The sequence below is a fragment of the Musca domestica genome, unplaced genomic scaffold (genome assembly GCF_030504385.1).
Source record: "Musca domestica strain aabys unplaced genomic scaffold, Musca_domestica.polishedcontigs.V.1.1 42, whole genome shotgun sequence".
NCBI lineage: Eukaryota > Metazoa > Arthropoda > Insecta > Diptera > Muscidae > Musca > Musca domestica.
The window spans coordinates 356,011-375,618 of NW_026712329.1; positions in this window are offsets into that span (position 1 = coordinate 356,011).

Consider the following 19,608-nt stretch of genomic DNA (forward strand, 5'->3'; position numbering starts at 1 on the left):
AAATGTGATATTTTAACATTTTCATTTTGACTTTTGAAATGTACAATAGTAATGTTTTATTTTGCATGATTTTTTTTCCATTTTGACTTACTTTTTTCTAATGTACATTTGTAGTGTTTTTTATATTTTATTTTTGAATTAGAATATTAATACCAATTTATTTAATTGACTTGATTTCTTGAGAACAGAAATTGATAACGGGTTACATGGAAGTGTAGTACCGAATTATGTGGTGGCGAAACGGAATAGATGATACCGAAATAATTTAATGCGGTCACACCAAAGTTAAAAGAAAATTACTTTTTCAAAATCGTTAAAAAGAAACACGAAAAAAGAGATCTCATTGCAACAATTCTCAAAACGGGAAAATATCGAAAAAAAATTCCAATGGAATTGAATTTTAAAATAAAAGTACATTCTATTGACAAACTTTGTAAGGATCTTTAAACAGTTGCTGTAAAAAATCAGCGAACAAGTTAAAGATTTTTTCAATTTGTTATTCTTCTTTTGTCAATTTTTTTTCAATTTGTAATATCATATTGAATTCAGTGGATTTTTTGTGAACAAAATAAAGAATAATTTTTCACTATACAATTTTTCACCAAAAAAATGAAATAAGTGCGAAATACGATGGTAACTGACATCTACCTTTCAACTCCAGGGCCTACATCGTGCTTCAGCTGGAAGATGCGCAGACATTTAAACAAACAAAAATGACCGAAAAAGACAAATGGGGCTTATTTCAAAGCGTGGCCCTACTTCTTTCATGTGACAATAATCCGTCCAATGAGAGCTCAAAATGCAAAAATTTTTGGGAGTACAATCAGTAAAATACCAAATATAAAGGGTGCGAAACAGTAGAGCGAATGGGACTTTTAGTAAGAAAAGGATTTCTATCCTTCCAAAAATTCTGCCTGAACATTTAAGATACCTTAAATCGCTTTAGCAGGTCATGATATCGATCATAAATAATCATCGTATGATTTAAGCCATTTTTGGAGTCTTCGCCATTTTCTTCTATTTTTGGCCCTTATTTGGCATCTTTGTTTCTAAGGGGGGTAGAGAACCATATTGGTCTTGACCACTAAAAAATTTTATTTATGCTACCCTGGGGTAAGGAACCATCGTACAGATAATTGCCACATAGAAATTTATTCATGTAAAGTCCCCACATTGGAGTATCCCCAAGTCCACTTTCACATCTAATGTGTGGTCAGAAAAGAAAAAATTGTATTCTATTGAATTTGTAACCCCCAAGAGAATATTGGTTGGGAACGTAAATTTGGGATATACATCTATATGAAATAAATTGTGAAAACATGAACAAATTACAAATATAAGAAAGTAGCACGGGACCGAATATTTGTTGAATCGTCATTAAATTATACTATGATGAAAAATATGGACTCCAACTTACAATTTAAATGGCAAATAAAATTAATTCCCATCTTACGGCAATGGATGTAAAATAGCTATATTTTTGATTTGGCCTCTATTTGTCATCTTGGATTATAAGGGGTGAAGAAAGTTTTCAATGTAGGTCGATGTTTCGCATTTTACCATATTTCAAAGGATTTGGCTAAAAATGAGTATTTGGGGATGAAAATCTTACACAAAAATTTCAACATATCTACAAATTTTAGGATTTTCTCCATGTAATAGTATCCCCTCAAGTCCACCTTTTGGCGGACAAACAGACCGACATGGTTAGGGGGACTTATGAGGACTCTAATGCACAATCTGAGGTGCTAATGGGTTCAAAAAAGTAATTAACTTTGCCTATTCTTAAATCAATTAGCCCTCAATTACGAGTTGTACAAAGTACAGTAAATTCCAAATTACTGCTCATTTGACTAAAAATTAAAAACTAATCGACCAGTACGTGAACATTTATAACATTCATATCTTTGAATAATCATGCTTTGACAAATATGCATAATAGACAAAAACTATGGGCCGGCAACGCGGACCGGGCCAGCTAGTATATATATATATGTATATATATATATATATATATATTTAATAGCTATATATTTTTAATAGCCTCATGTGAAAACTCAGCTCAATTTTTGGTCTTGTAAGGAGCTTTGCAACATTTTTTTGTCTACTTCACAATTGAGGGCAGAATGATTTTAGAATAGTCAAAGATAATTACTGGTTTACAGCCATTATCGTAAGATGGGAATTAATGTTTTTATGCCCTACAACACTATGTGTTGGGGGTATTATAAGTTTGATTGGGCCAAAAATTATGTAACACCACGAAATATTGATTTCCCATATAGGAAAGTATATATGGATCTTCCTATCTCGTCGAGCAGAATCGATCTAGCTATGTATGTCCGTCCGTCCGACTGTCCATGTTAATTTGTAATCACTCTACAGGTCGCAATTATGGCCCGAGCATCACGAAATTAAAAATGGAGGTGGCGATAGGGTCAGAATAGAACCCTATTGTTTTTGGAGATGATCGCATTATAGGTTGAAATAAACCAAAAACTGAAAATTTTCCTGATATTGCAGTTGCTCTACAGGTCGCAATTATGGCCCGATCCTCACGAAAGTGAAAATGGAGAATGGAGACCAGAATAGAACCCTATTTCTTTTGGAGATGATCGCATAACATTTAGGGGTTGAAATGGACCAAAAATATAGCCAAACATAGTAGACAAGTAAATCATATAGATGAGTCTAAATTTAGAGATAGGGGCCTCTTGCTTTTGGAAATGATCGCAAAAAATTTAGGGGTTCAATCGACAGGCCTGAGAAGAGAGTTAGGGACAGGGAAGAATTCTAGCATTTTGGATGACCATTGGATGACCACAACAACTAACAGCACGAAAAGCGAAATCTTCCAAAACGGATTTGGACATAAGGAGGCTTAAAATATGTTGTAGTGTTGTAGGGTATCACATAGCTGGCAACGCACGACTATAGCCTTTGCTTACTTGTTGTCATTTAAATTGTGAGTTTGAGACCCCATGAAGTCCATAATTTTCATCATAGTATAATTCAATGGCGATGAAACAAATGTTCGGCCCCGTGATTCTTTCTAATATTCGTAATTTTTTCATGTTTATGCCGGAATTTCGACTGAATATGTCCCAGTTTGACATTTCGGAGTTTATTTCATATAAACATACATCGCAAATCTGCGTACCCAACCAATATTATCTTGGAGGGTACAAGTTCAATATAATATAAAATTTACTTTTCTGACCACCCGAAAATAGAAAATTTTATGCCAATAGGTTTTATATCCATTTTTATTGGCATATTTTCGTGCAATTTTTTTTTGCCAAAATACTATTCCGACATTGTATAAATACATAATACATAATTACATAAAATCTATAAATAACAGTTTTGTCCGTTGTCGCTTTGTACTGCCCTAAAAAGACTACAAATTATATTTGAATTCCAAAATGGAACAAAATCATGCAATATAAAATACTAGCTGGCCCGGTCCGCGTTGCCGGCCCATAGTTTTTGTCTATTATGCATATTTGTCAAAGCATGATTATTCAAAGATATGAATGTTATAAATGTTCACGTACTGGTCGATTAGTTTTTAATTTTTAGTCAAATGAGCAGTAATTTGGAATTTACTGTACTTTGTACAACTCGTAATTGAGGGCTAATTGATTTAAGAATAGGCAAAGTTAATTACTTTTTTGAACCCATTAGCACCTCAGATTGTGCATTAGAGTCCTCATAAGTCCCCCTAACCATGTCGGTCTGTTTGTCCGCCAAAAGGTGGACTTGAGGGGATACTATTACATGGAGAAAATCCTAAAATTTGTAGATATGTTGAAATTTTTGTGTAAGATTTTCATCCCCAAATACTCATTTTTAGCCAAATCCTTTGAAATATGGTAAAATGCGAAACATCGACCTACATTGAAAACTTTCTTCACCCCTTATAATCCAAGATGACAAATAGAGGCCAAATCAAAAATATAGCTATTTTACATCCATTGCCGTAAGATGGGAATTAATTTTATTTGCCATTTAAATTGTAAGTTGGAGTCCACATTTTTCATCATAGTATAATTTAATGACGATTCAACAAATATTCGGTCCCGTGCTACTTTCTTATATTTGTAATTTGTTCATGTTTTCACAATTTATTTCATATAGATGTATATCCCAAATTTACGTTCCCAACCAATATTCTCTTGGGGGTTACAAATTCAATAGAATACAATTTTTTCTTTTCTGACCACACATTAGATGTGAAAGTGGACTTGGGGATACTCCAATGTGGGGACTTTACATGAATAAATTTCTATGTGGCAATTATCTGTACGATGGTTCCTTACCCCAGGGTAGCATAAATAAAATTTTTTAGTGGTCAAGACCAATATGGTTCTCTACCCCCCCTTAGAAACAAAGATGCCAAATAAGGGCCAAAAATAGAAGAAAATGGCGAAGACTCCAAAAATGGCTTAAATCATACGATGATTATTTATGATCGATATCATGACCTGCTAAAGCGATTTAAGGTATCTTAAATGTTCAGGCAGAATTTTTGGAAGGATAGAAATCCTTTTCTTACTAAAAGTCCCATTCGCTCTACTGTTTCGCACCCTTTATATTTGGTATTTTACTGATTGTACTCCCAAAAATTTTTGCATTTTGAGCTCTCATTGGACGGATTATTGTCACATGAAAGAAGTAGGGCCACGCTTTGAAATAAGCCCCATTTGTCTTTTTCGGTCATTTTTGTTTGTTTAAATGTCTGCGCATCTTCCAGCTGAAGCACGATGTAGGCCCTGGAGTTGAAAGGTAGATGTCAGTTACCATCGTATTTCGCACTTATTTCATTTTTTTGGTGAAAAATTGTATATAGTGAAAAATTGTTCTTTATTTTGTTCACAAAAAATCCACTGAATTCAATATGATATTACAAATTGAAAAAAAATTGACAAAAGAAGAATAACAAATTGAAAAAATCTTTAACTTGTTCGCTGATTTTTTACAGCAACTGTTTAAAGATCCTTACAAAGTTTGTCAATAGAATGTACTTTTATTTTAAAATTCAATTCCATTGGAATTTTTTTTCGATATTTTCCCGTTTTGAGAATTGTTGCAATGAGATCTCTTTTTTCGTGTTTCTTTTTAACGATTTTGAAAAAGTAATTTTCTTTTAACTTTGGTGTGACCGCATTAAATTATTTCGGTATCATCTATTCCGTTTCGCCACCACATAATTCGGTACTACACTTCCATGTAACCCGTTATCAATTTCAGTTCTCAAGAAATCAAGTCAATTAAATAAATTGGTATTAATATTCTAATTCAAAAATAAAATATAAAAAACACTACAAATGTACATTAGAAAAAAGTAAGTCAAAATGGAAAAAATCATGCAAAATAAAACATTACTATTGTACATTTCAAAAGTCAAAATGAAAATGTTAACATATCACATTTTTACGCGATTTTTTTGGATATTATCCTTTTCGGATAAGAGACAATTCCGAATTTGTATGAATCATTAAAATCAGTTCAGCGGTTCTTAAGTTATAAGCGTAGTAACTAACACAACTTTCATTTATATATATAGATTACGATTGAAGATTTCAAAAGTTAAAATGAAAATTCAAATTTCACATTTTCACGCGATTTTTTTTGGATTTTATCTTTTTCTGCTAAGAGACAATTCCGAATTTGTCTGAATCGTTAAAATCAGACCAGCGGTTCTTGAGTTATAGCTTAGTAGCATGAGTTAGCGTAGTAACTAACACAACTTTCTTGTATATACATATTACACATATAGCGCTCAATAAAATTGAAATCCGACGAAGATATATATGGAAGCTAATTCATTTCAATCGGACAACTGTAGTTTGTTAGCAAAAATGCATGGACAGACATGCATAAATCGACTGAAAATGTGATTCTATGAACCATCAAAAGGAACTATAGACCTTTGGTTTCCTTTCCTTTTACGTGATACAAACAAATGCACTGTACTACAATTTGTAGTAGGGTATATAAAAAATAAATAAATATCTCACATTCAGTGAAGAGAATATCCGATAAATGTCGTCATATTTAGATAAGACTCAGTTCAGGTGCGAAAATATTGCATCTCTCCTTCATATGCATACCCCATACAAGGTAATAAATTAAACAAAAGATCTGGTTAAGATGTTATATCTGTCTAGTATCTTCTCAACATTTTCCAAAATAAATAAGCAAATCTATATCTATAAAAGAGGAAAATGTTTGTATGTTTGTTTGTTTGTAATTTATGGACTCGAAAACCGCTGAATAGATTGTCCTGAAAATTTGCATGAATACTGCAACATCGCCTGAAAGTAACATAGGCTATATACATTTTTGGAATTCCACTTGGAACTGGAGATATAGCATCAGAATCGGAGGTACCTCCCAAAAATTTAGATTTTATATGCACATATCTATTGATCGATTACAGATACAGTATCCAAATTTGGAATGTGTAACGGAATTTGGAACTAAAATAAATTTGCCAAATTATATTGAAATCGGATCAGATTTGGATATAGCTCCCATATATATTTTCGACCGATTTCGTTCATTCAATGCCTCAAACACAATATGAATGTTCGATTCCAATGAAATTTGGAATGTGTGACGGGATTTGATGCGAAAATAAATTTGTCAAATTATATTGAAATCGGTTCAGATTTGGATATAGCTCCCATATATATTTTCGGCTGATTTCAAGCATTTGATGCACCAAACACGCTATGTATCCCCAATTTCAATGAAATTTGAAACGTGTGATGGATTTTATCTAAAAAATTGATTTCCCAAATTATATTTAAATCGGTTCAGATTTGGATATAACTCCCATATAAATTTTCGGCCGATTTCATGTATTTGGTGGACCAAACACGATATGTATTTCCAATTTTAATGAAATTTAAAATAAGTAACGGAATTGGGAGCCAAATGAATTTGTCAAATTAAATTAAAATCGGTTCAGATTTGGATATAGCTCACATATATATTTTCGACCGATTTCATGTATTTGATGCACCAAACACGCTATGTATCTCTAATTTCAATGAAATTTGAAATGTGTAGCGAAAATTAAAACAAATATACATTTGTCAAAATATATTAAAATCGGTTCAGATTTGGATATATGTAACGGGATTTTGATTAGAAAATAAATTGGTCAAATTATATTCACATTATATTCACGCCGACTTCACATATTTGATGCACAAAACACAATACGTATTTCCGATTCCAATGAAATTCGGCATGAGTGGCTAAATTTGGTACAAAAATAAATTTGACAAATTATATTCAAATACGCTCAGATTTGATTATAGCTCCCAAATATATACTCAGCCGATTTCATATATTTGATGCACCCAAAGCGAAATAGACGAAATCTGGCACCAGAAAAATTGCCAAATTATATTGAAATCAGTTGAGGTTTGGGTATAGCTAACACATATTTCGGCCGATTTCATACATGTTATGCACCAAACATGATATGTATGACCGATACCAATGAAATTCTGAATGTGTGGCGGAATTTGGTTACAATAATAAATATGACAAATTAATTGGAAATTAGTTAAGATTTGGATGTAGCTCCCATATATATATTCTCGGCCGATTTCACATATTTGACGCACCAATTTCAATGAAATATGAAAGGTGTGGCGGAATTTGGTGTAAAAGTAATTTTTTAAAATTATATTTAAATCGGATCAGATTGGGATATGATTTTAATAAGAACCATTGACCCACAACGCCTTAGGCTAACACTAAAAAACAACACAATAATTGATTTGAAATACGCTTATTACGGCGAAGTGTGTTGCTATCTCGAATTCACTAATTGCAATAGAAATGCCACTCAGCTTCAAAAGATTGCAGTTTACTGCAAGCTTTGTATTTGCTATGAAATAAATAAATCCGAAGGACAAACCCTTCGTGTATGTATGTCATGTTTCTGCTTTTCTAATGTTTTTGTTTATTTACGCATTAAAGTAATTTAATTTTTATTAAATTTGTTTTTCTTTATCCAACATATATTCGTAAATAAAATTTTGAATGCATATAAAATAAAAAGGGGTAGCGAAGCGCACCGGGTTCAGCTAGTATCTCATAAAAAGGTACAAAAATGGTCGATGTATTTCAAACCTGGAATGTCGTAATATTAAGGGTGAAATTGACAATACTGGTCCACTCCTTCGGGGATTCCGAAGGGCAAACATTTTGAATAATCATAACGCAAGACAGTATATATTTAAATAACCGGACAAGGGCTGAATGTATATATCAGAACCATTTGCCACGCATATTCAATATATCCTAAAATATATTTCATATACAAGGTGGCGCAAAAGCATACTTTCGTTTGTTGTAATTAAACAAAAGTATACTTTTTGGTTGTAATAAAAAAATGGAAAACTTTGACACTTCTTGTGGCTTTCTTTTATTTGGTCTTTTAGTTTTTATTACATCAAGTCCAGAATATGATGTCATGTAATGGCCGCCCCCACAGCTTATTGTCATCAGGGCCATTTTTATGGCATTTTTCATCACATTAGTAAAAACTGGCAGCGAAAAGTCCACATTCTTGATGGATATTGTCTTTAAAAGCTGAAAGAGTATGAGACTTGTTGACATAAACTCGCGACTTTAAAAACCCCCACAAATCGCCAAAATGGGAGATTAGGAGCCTGGAAAATGCACCCTTCAGACTTCAAAAAGCCCCACAAAAAGAAGTCTTGAGCGGTCAAATCAGGCGATCATGCTGGTCAGTGCAAATCACCAAAATGGAAGATTAGGAGCCTGGAAAATGCATCCTTCAGTATATCGATTGTGTCACGTGTAGTGTGTGCCGTTGCACCGTTCTGTTGGAACCACAAATTTTTTCCAATCCCAATTCAGCAAGTTGAGACAAAAAGAAGCCGTTGATCATGGTTTTCTACCGCTCACCATTCACAGTAACCGTTTGGCCCGCGATATCTTCAAAGAAAAAAAGGTCCGATGATTCCTCCCGCGAATACAGGACACCATACAGTGACTTTGAGCGGGTGTAATGGCTCTTCGTGGGTTTCACGCATATTTTCAGTGCGCCAGAGGCGTAAATTTTGCTTGTTTACGTACCCGCTAAGATGGAAATGGGTCTTATCACTCATGATTATTTTTGATGAGCGTATGTTAGACGCAATTGGCGATCAGCAGCTAACAGCTGATGCACCATCTGGACTTTGTACGGAAACATCTTCACATCTTGTACGAAAATAAGACCGTCTACTGATACCCCTTTTCGTTGCACGTCGTCTGGTCAATGTCGACGGCACTTCCATGACATCCTCGGCTACAGCTGCAATATTCTCTGCAAAATGGATATTCCGGGGTCTGCCATAAAATAAAAGATATAAAAACTGCAACAAAGTCAAACTCCATAATTTTTTAGATTTAGATTTGTTCGAATTGGTCACCTTTGGCACGAATTATGGACTTCACACACTGCCCTAATGTTGCTCTGCTCTGTTTTGGCCCATTCCCGGCGAAGCGCTTGCTTGAGGTGATCGACACTTTGGCATTTTTTTGTGCCAGCCTTGCTTTCCAAAATACTCCAGATTGGTATTCGGATATTTTGGTGGCCATTGAGCGCTGAAAATAAAGGGAGGAACCTCATTTTGTAACCATTCCTAGGTGGCGCGCGCTGAGTCCTGTTGGAATGTCCAAGGTCTGCGGACAAAATGTTTGCGTGCCCAAGGCTTTCATAGACCCTCCAGAATATTTTCACGATATTATTCGGTATTTATTCTGATGCCACGGTCGATTAATACGAGCGGAGAGCGTCCACTTCCTTGACGTCAGGCTACGCTACCAGTATCACGGTAACGAGCAATGGTACGATACACAAACGATTAATTCACATTTAAATGCTGGAGTGCTCTAACGATAGCCACTTGTGGTTTTCAAGCCAAATATAAAGAAATCACACTACCCCGCTTGAATTCCATCACGAATAACTTTTTTTCTCGAAAATTCTCACCAAAATGCTTTTGAACGCTTGTAAACAATATAATGAGATGTCACTGGAATAATTTAAACAGCTGTCAGACGAGTGGCTTTGAAATGACAGCTGCCTAAAGTTGGTTGCAGTTTTTTCATCTCACCCTTGTATATCACCACAGCTTCAGAGTAGACCATTTTACCACTTCTCACTTTATGGATGGGGAACCCCATTTAAAGTACTTTGTATCTCTCCACTCAAAGCATACTTGTGACTATATATCCATCTCATTACATGTGATTGGCATGGTAATATTTCTGCTCGGACAATATTTTCAAGGATAGCTTGTGTCCGCTTCTCTAGGTTAAATATATTTTAAGCTTTTCTTTTACACACCCGAATTTAAAGCTCATTATGACATGTCCTCCTTAATAGTTGTATCGCTTAAAGTGTAGCCTACAAGAATTTATGTTAAGGACAAATGTGGCACTTATGCCACATCTCTGACATTATTATTATAATTCATGGGTTTGTGTGCGAAAAACTGGCCAGTTATTGTGGGCTGGACAAAAGCTGCTGAGACTGAGACACAGTTTATATTTACACATACATGCACACATACATACACACATATGTACACATGGATATGATGATATTATACGAACGAGTATATCTCATTTAATCTTTATGCCGGAATTATGGTCATGTTAAATGAATGCAAAACCATGAATACAAAAAGCCGTACAATTAGTAGGCTTAAGAGGATTTCACTGATATAAAATATTGTATAACAAATGAGGAAGCAACAACATCAACAACACCAGCAACAAAAAATAGCGAGAATACCAATACAGAGAAAAAATGCGAAAAATATATATTTGTACCCTCATACATACATATATTCAAATGTATAACACATTTATACTTAAATACATGAATTGAATAAAGGACTGAATGTCTGTATGGTTATAATAACATTGTCATGAATGGTCAAAATGACCAAGCAACAGACAACGACGACGACGGCGACTCATCTTTCTTTTCATTGCCAGGTCTATGGAAAAGCTTATAGGCGTCATAATTTGTATGTAAACTACACTGTGTGTATATCTGATTAAATGTTGTTGTTTTTTTTCTTCTTTTGTTTTAAGGCTCCCCTCCTGAGTTTAGTGCGATGATGACCATCATATCTATTAGTATGTCTATTTGTATACCGGACAAATAAGAAGACCAGCAGTGGCAACGAACCGCAAAAGTTTCAGGATCGGTATCAGCGGGAATTCTTTGATGCGTTTCTGTTAAGCGGTCACGATTGTAATACGATAACAGAAGGTCTGACAAATAAATTACACATTTGTAACTTGCAAAGATATTGTAATTGTGGTTATGACCACCGCCAACTCTTTCTTGGTTAATGACAATATCGCAATTTTGAATATGTATGTACATAACGTCAGAAATTCGCTGCAGGCGATTGTTGAGATTTAAGGCATTGGATATAAAGTATATCATTATACAGGAACTTATAAAGGATGATCAAAACCCAGCAGAAACAAAAAGGGCTTGAGTTTTAAAGTCTGGCATCTTTGGTAATGAGGTGCATGTGGGTCAGATATCAAATAATATGGTGTCTTTTAAATTAATACAAACAATTTACATAGCAGTTAAGAAAGATATTTTTTGTGCTAAAAATCATTTCTTTCAAAGCTAGAATTTTAAAATTGAAAAGATCGCGGCTTTTGAAAAACTGTGTTTTGGTGCTTAATTTTACATTTTAATTTAATTTTACACAGGTTGAGAAAAAAATGCATATGACCACACGGTGGTCAGGGTATTATGACTTTGTGCATTTGTTTGTAACAGGCAAAAGGAAAGTGATTCTCGTTCACTTTCTGAGTTGATTTATGCATGTCAGTCCGTCTGTCCGTGTATTCTTGTGAACAAAATGCAGGTCGCATTTATTATCCGATTGAGATGAAATTTTCCAAGCAACATTTGTTTGGCCCAAGGACGAACCCTATTGAAATTGGAGATAATTGGTAAAAAATTAGATATAGCTCACATATATATCTTCGTCCGATTTGCCTTTTATTGTGCACCAAACGTGTATTTTTGTCCTTCGCAGCCGTAATATGCACTCTGTAACAACAATATTTGGGGAAATATATCAAATGCAGCTCATAAATACCTTTGCTAAATTTTATCGAGATCGGTTCAGATTTGGATATAGCTCCCATATATAACTTCGTCCGATTTACCTTTTATTGTGCACCAAAGTCTAATATTTGCCCAAATGGGATGGAATTTGGCGAATTGAGTCTAGAAGCTAGTATGCAAAATTTGGTGAAGATCGGTTCAGATATAGCTATAGCTCCCATATATATTGTTCATCCGATTTGTTGTACAGGGTTGCCCATATTCGACGGACCCATGTTTTTTTTTTTAAATCAAAGAAAAAAAAAATAAAAATTTGGCGGTTGGCAATGTTAATCATTTAATTTGTTCCAAGTAGATTTGTTTACATCAATTTTTGAATATGATATCTCTCAAATGGCCGCCTCTGTCGTTAATGACGTATTGTGCCCTTTTTGCAGCATTTTCCATCGTTTTTGCCAACATTTCGGCCGGAATAGCGGCTATTTCTTCACTAATGTTGTCCTTGAGCTCTTCTACGGCCCTTGGCTTGTTAACGTAAACCTTGGACTTCAAATATCCCCGCAAGAAGAAGTAAGGCGGCGTCAAATCGGGCGAACGCGGTGGCCAGTCCATATCACCATTTTTCGACATCAAACGACCCGGAAACAAATTCTTCAGAAAATCGATTGTTATGCGACTTGTGTGCGGTGGAGCGCCGTCTTGTTGAAACCAGAACTGCCTCATACGCTTTCGACGAATAATTGGCATCACAAAATTGGTAATCATGTCGCGATAACGCTCCTGATTGATGGTAACAGCATGGCCATTTTCCTTTTGGAAGAAAAACGGCATAATGACCGTTTTCGCACTAACGCCGCACCAAACTGTGACTTTTTCGTCATGAAGAGGCACTTCTTGAATTTCCTGAGGATTTTCAGAGGCGTAAAAACGGCAATTTTGCTTATTTACGGTCCCATTCAATGTGAAATGGGCTTCATCGGACATGATAATTTTGTTCCAAAATTGCTCGTCATCTTCGGCCATTTCGATGACTCTTTGGGCCCATTCCAATCGACGAGGCTTGTCCGCAGGCAACATTCTTTGCGTCAATTGAATTTTGTACGGGAACAAATGCAAATCAATACGAATAATCCGTTGTAAAGTGGACCGAGCCATGCCCAACTGCTGAGAACGGCGTTTTCGGGATGTTCTTGGGGACCTCTCAACACTGGCTCGTACGGCAGCGATATTCTCGGCCGATCGCCTTGGTCGACTTTTATATATCTTTATGTGATTTAGAATTTATTTTGCACCAAATGGGCAATACAAGTCCGAATTTAAAAGATACAAATGCTTCGGCGTATTTAGTCCTTTAAATTTTAAATTATAATTATAATCATAGGGTGTATGATTGAATTCTCCCATAAAAACTTTTAATTGTTATGTGGAGCTCAACTAAATTAGCAAAGTGGTGTATGGTATCATAAAATCGACCCCGCCCGACTTTAGGACTTTCTTTACTGGTTCAATTTTATTGAATGAAAAAAAAAAAAAAAAAAAAAAAAAAAAAATCCGACATAACATCAAATTTTGGAATAAGTTTAGATTTGTTCGAATTGCTCACCTTTGGCACGAATTATGACGAACGGCCAATGAAACCGTCAAACGCTGCCCGAATGTTGCTCTTCGATATTTTGGTCCATTCCCGACTTTCCTCAAGAGATCGACACTTTGGTATTTTTTAGTGCCAACCTTGCTTTGCAAAGTACTCCAGACACAACACTCCAACGGATTGGTATCCGGAGATTTTAGAATCAATCCACTCCTTCTGGTAACTCCCTCACAAAGGGTCAACATATTGAATATCCATGCAGCTCATATAACGCGAAATTAATATCCGATTCCATTCAGACGTGGTACATCTCAATATTTGGTACTAACAACACAAGATCTCCTATATATATGGCAGAGGTCGGACCATTTCTTCTGGTACCACCCCCACAAAGGGTCAAAGTTTTGAATAACCAAAACGATCATAAAATTCCAAATAACCATCCAGTTGTCTTCATATTTCACACATCCCATAATTTCTACTAACACAAGATCTGCCATAAAGATTTAATATATCGGTCCACTCCTTTTGGTACCTCCCCCATAAAGGGTCAACATTTTTAATATCCATGAAGCTCATACATACATAGTACATCTCAATATTTCCATCAACACAAAATCTGTTATCAAGATGGTAGAGGTCGAATCATTTCCTCTGGTACCTCTCCCACGTAGGGTTCAAGATTATGAAAAATAAAGCCAAGTAAAGTAAGCGAAATTTTACACTTTCAAACATTTTTGAGATGAAAAAACTGCAACCAACTACAGACTGCTGTCATTTCGTAGCCACTCGTCCGACAGCTGTTAAAATTATTCCAGTGAAAGCTCATTATATTTTGTACAAGCGTACAAAAGCATTTTGGTGAGAATTTTCCCAAAAAAAAAAATTTTCGTGATGGAATCAAGCGTGATAGTGTGATTTCTTTATATTTGGCTGGAAACCCACAAATGGCTATCGTTAGAGCAATCCAGCATTTAAATGTGAATAAATCTTTTGTGTCTCGTACCATCTCTCGTTACCATGATACTGGTAGCGTACCCCGACGTCAAAGAAGTGGACGGAAGAAAACAGCAACATCAGCAGAAATGGTTCGAAAAGTAAAGAAACGACTTGATTGAAATTTGGTTTGGATTTGAAGTTCCTCGCTTCTTTTCCAGGCCACCAAAATCTCCGAATACCAATCCGTTGGTCTGGTGTATTTCGGAAAGCAAGATAGCCACTAAAAAATATCAAAGTGTCGATCACCTCAAGCTAGCGCTTGGCTGGAAATGGACCAAGATACCGCAGAGCAACATTTGGGCAGCGTGTGACGATCTCATAGGCCGTTCGAAGACCATGATTAGTGGCAAAGACCAATTCGAATAAATTTAAACTTATTCTAAAATTTGATGCTATTTCCGACAAAATGTAAAAATTATGGCGTTTGACTTTGTTGCAGTTTTGTTGATCTCATCCTGTATTGTGAAGAAGATATATATCTGCAAACTTCTTCTGGTACCTTTCCCATAAAGGGTCACAATTTTCAATACTTTTATCTGTCGTAACTTGGGAAACAAGTCAGCTATTCTTTACAACTTCCTATTTCTAAATATTTCTCTAAACCAGAAATCTGAGAATATGGAATTTATGATTTCGCATAAAATCAGACATAAATGTTTGATTTTCTTGTAATGTTGCCCATACCAATATTTGTATCTGTATTAGATGATAGAACACTTCGATCGACTATATCTGGTACCTCAAACACATTTTATAAGAATTTTACATATCTTCTTCTCTTCTATATCTATAAAAGAGGAAAATGTTTGTACGTTTATTTGTTTGTTTGTAATTTATGGACTCGAAACCCGCTGAACTGATTTTCCTGAAAATTTCCAAGTATACTACAACATCGCCTGAAAGTAACATAGGCTATAAAGTTTTTTGAAATTCCACTCGGAACTGGAGACATAGCATCAGAATCGGAGGTACCTCCCAAAAATTTGAATTTTATATGCACATATCTATTGATCGATTACAGATACAGTTTCTAAATTTGGCATAGGATATGGGATTTGATTAGAAAATATATTTGCCAAATTATATGGAAATCGGTTCAGATTTGGATATAGCTCTCATATATATTTTCGCCCGATTTCATGTATTTGTTGCATTAAATACGCTGTATATGTTCGATTTCAATGAAATTTGAAATGTGTGACGGGATTTGATAGAAAATCAATTTGTCAAATTATATTGAAATCGGCTCAGATTTTCGTCCGATTTCATGTAATTGATGCACCAAACACGATACGTATATCCGATTCCTATTAAATTCGACATGAGTGACTGAATTTGGTACAAAAATAAAGTTGTCAAATTATATTTTAATCGGTTCAGATTTGGATATAGCTCCCATATATGTTTTCGTCCGATTTCACGTATTTGATGCACTAAACACGATACGTATGTCCGATTCGAATGAAATTCGGCATGAGTGACTAAATTTGGGTAAAAAAAAATTTGCCAAATTATATTGAAATCGGTTGAAGTTTGGGTACATCTCTCATATATATTTTTCGGCCGATCTCATGAATGTTATGTACCAAACACCATATGTATGTCCTATTCCAATGAAATTCAGAATGTGTGGCGGAATTTGGATACATTATTAAAATTGACAAATTAATTAGAAATCGGGTAAAATTTGGATATAGCTCCCATATATATTCTCGGCCGATTTCACATATTTGATGTACCAAACACGGTATGTACCTCCAATTTCAATGAAATATGGAGGTATGGCGGAATTTGTTATAAATGTACATTTTGTCAAATTATATTGAAATCGTTTCAGATTGGGATATGATTTTATTAAGAAGTATTGACCCACAACCCTTTTGCAATGGTATAAGGCCAACAGTAAACAAGTAAAGAAGGCTGTAAATTATAGGCTGTAGTATGCATTACGAACTTCAAATACCAAATTTAAACCAAGTCTGGCGAATAATGTCTCTAAAATTATCAAAGTGTCGAATATCGGGAGGTACCGATGTCCTGTAGACATAATATACGTTTGAGTAAAATTTATCAATCTACTTTATTTCGTTCGAAAGCTAGAGTGATTTCCACAGACTGGCAGACGGATAGACGGACGGACATCGCTAAATCGACATAGAATTGTATGCTGATCAAGAATTCATATACTTTGTGGGGTCTAAAATGTATATTTCGAGGTGTTACAAACGGAATGACAAACTTAATATACCCTCCATACTATGGTGGAGAGGGTAGGATTATTACTGGAAAGTATGTTGCTACCTCGAATTCTCCAATTGTAACAGAAATGCCTTTCAACTTCAAAATATTGCAGTTTCCGGCACGCTTAGCATTTGCTATGAAAGTAATAAATCCGAAGGACAATCCCTTCGTGTATGCGGACTAAATTTAGCATGTTCCTGATTTTCTCATGGTCAGATGTTCATGGCATGTTCACGCGTTTGAAGACCGAGCTATTTGTTTGTTTACGCATTAAAGTATTACAATAATAACGTATTGATTTATTTCCGATATGAAATGGACAATATTGGCCCATTCCTTCCGAACCTACTCCGTAGAGGGTGAAACATTTGAATAATCATAACAGAAATTAAAATATATGTAAATAATCGAACATTGGATGAGGGGTACATCTATCGGCAAAACCGACGGATACTTTTTAACTTTTTTCACTACAGATTGATGCACTTCCATAACACTGTGATTGGGTGCATATCTTCACTTTAAATGCAACTCAATGAGAAACCACATCTATGTATGTAATGGTATGTGTGTACAATTATGCAAACGGTCGTTTTGTTTCTTTGTTTTCTTTCATTGTTTATATCACATTGCATGAATGTATGTACTGCATTGTTTACATTTTTCTTTAATGAATTTAATCGTGCGTTATAAACCAAAATAAAATATGAATGCACGATGATGGAAAAAAAACGCACGACAACAACACCCAGAATGACTTTCAAGCAAGTCCACAAACACTTTTCCAAAATAACATTTCAACTGATGGCTCGCTCCTCCAAATACCAGAGGTCTCTGTGGTTAGGGGGGGTTCTGTCGAGTTTTAGCTCAACGGCTTAAACTTGTGGCCATTTTCGTTTTATTCCATCCCGTTGGATGTGTCAGCCAGCAGTGGTTATGGCCATCGTTATATTGCAGGATGCCTTAAGCCACACTTCAGCTAGATATATGCACACAGATCCTTATTTTCATCCCGATTTCAGTATTTGTTGTTTTTGTTTTCAGACGGAATGATACGCACTACTGCACTCACCTCCCATGTTAGCCGTGTTTGCCAGCCTGGCTGGCTGCCTATAGTGGACTCCTCTATTTCGGTATGTCTTTGTGGCCATATGATTGTGATAAGTGCTGATTTATTTGCTGCAAACAAACCATTGTGATATTTCTTTTCAGACCCGGCCAGAATGTTGTTGTCTTTGGTTTCGCTCTACATTTGATTGTTTTTAGCTCTTATCGTCCATTTGCATATGGCAGGCTGGTAGTCAAGCAGGCAGCGGGCGGCTGCGGCAGCCTTGTCCAGTCAACTCTTCGGACAAGAAACGAATGCGCAACAACATCAACAATTGCCACTGTCAGCTATTGTTTTTCGCCACACACAGTTTGAAATTAATTGTGAAAAGAAACAATAACCATAACCAAGACCAACAATAACAACAACATCGCCAACAACAATAACAACGACTTCTGTATATTTTCAATTTAATTGACATGTTCTACTTGATATAAATTAAAGTCAAGCAACAAAAGCCCAGAGATGATTGTGGTCGAATGTGTGATATAATACACGGCGAGCGTGTAAGCTCACTTGTTATGTTACACTGTATACACACACATATATGTACGTACATGTATTTGCGTAAATATATGAGAATATTTTCTTTAATTAAATGGAGGCTTTTTTGTACGTCATTTAATTAATATTTATTTCGAATAAAACACGGTTTTTTTTGGAAAGAAAACGAAAAGAGTTTTCTCGAACCGTAATTGCCACCGTGTTCGAAGACCATTTTCCGCTGGCAGAAATTTATTGAAAATAAATTAAATAGACTTCCGCTCCTTGCTGCAACTCAATGAAATGTTGTAGAATTAAGCGCATGTATGCTCTCCACCTCCTTCACCTTGAAAAGGAGGGTATATTAAATTTGTCATTCCGTTTGTAATATCCCTAAATATTCGTTGTAGACCGCATAAAGTGTATAGATTTGTAATCAAAATCAATTTCTAAGTCGATTTAACGATGGCCGTCTGTCTGGCTGTCTGTCTGGCTGTTGAAATCACGATACAGCCCACATTATTTGACGTAGAGCGCCAAAATTTAGCAGATCAATTTGTATTGTGCCTAGGATGGTTGGTATTGAAAATGATATATGTCGGTCCACCTTTTGGTATAGTCCCCATATAACGGTACCTCCCAATATTCGGTATTTTGATGATTTATGTCACATTTTTTCACGGAGCTGTCTGAAAATTTGTATTTGTAGGTCATAACGGGTTCTAGCTCCTTTGGCGACACACTGTATGTATAAGTCCACGTTTTTGTATATTCGGTATTCTTATGATTTTTGGTATTTTCCCATGAACACGTCTAAAAATTGGTATATGTGGGACATAATGGGCTCTAATGTTTTCTTTACCCTAAGATGGAGGGTATTAAAAGTTTGGCTTGGCCGAACTTAATGTTACATGTTTACATGTTTTTTTTTTTTAATTTTAAAAACTGCAGCATATAAATATTTTTGAACATTACACCCCTTTATCTCCAAATTTATACATTCCCCGAACATTAAGATTAATTTAATATTGATATTTT